We start from the raw sequence: 236 nt of genomic DNA, 5'->3' as shown, positions 1-236 counted from the left end.
CGAAAATGGTGGTGATATTCATCCGCAAATAGATTAATCATTTTGATAGAGTGATTAAATGTAATGAGAAGATTATACCCAAGAACCTGGAGTGGACCCCCCTGACCACCAAGTTTTTTTCTCGATAATTAACTGATAGATTAAAGACTTTGTTATCGGACGCGACCCCAGTCAAAGATGTGAAGATAGCATGATGATGAAGAAGACTACCATAGCAAATGCGGCCTTGTTCGAGA

This window comes from Penaeus monodon, chromosome 34 (assembly GCF_015228065.2).
Source record: "Penaeus monodon isolate SGIC_2016 chromosome 34, NSTDA_Pmon_1, whole genome shotgun sequence".
In the NCBI taxonomy this organism is placed as follows: Eukaryota; Metazoa; Arthropoda; class Malacostraca; order Decapoda; family Penaeidae; genus Penaeus; species Penaeus monodon.
Note: the sequence above shows the minus strand (reverse complement) of the source record.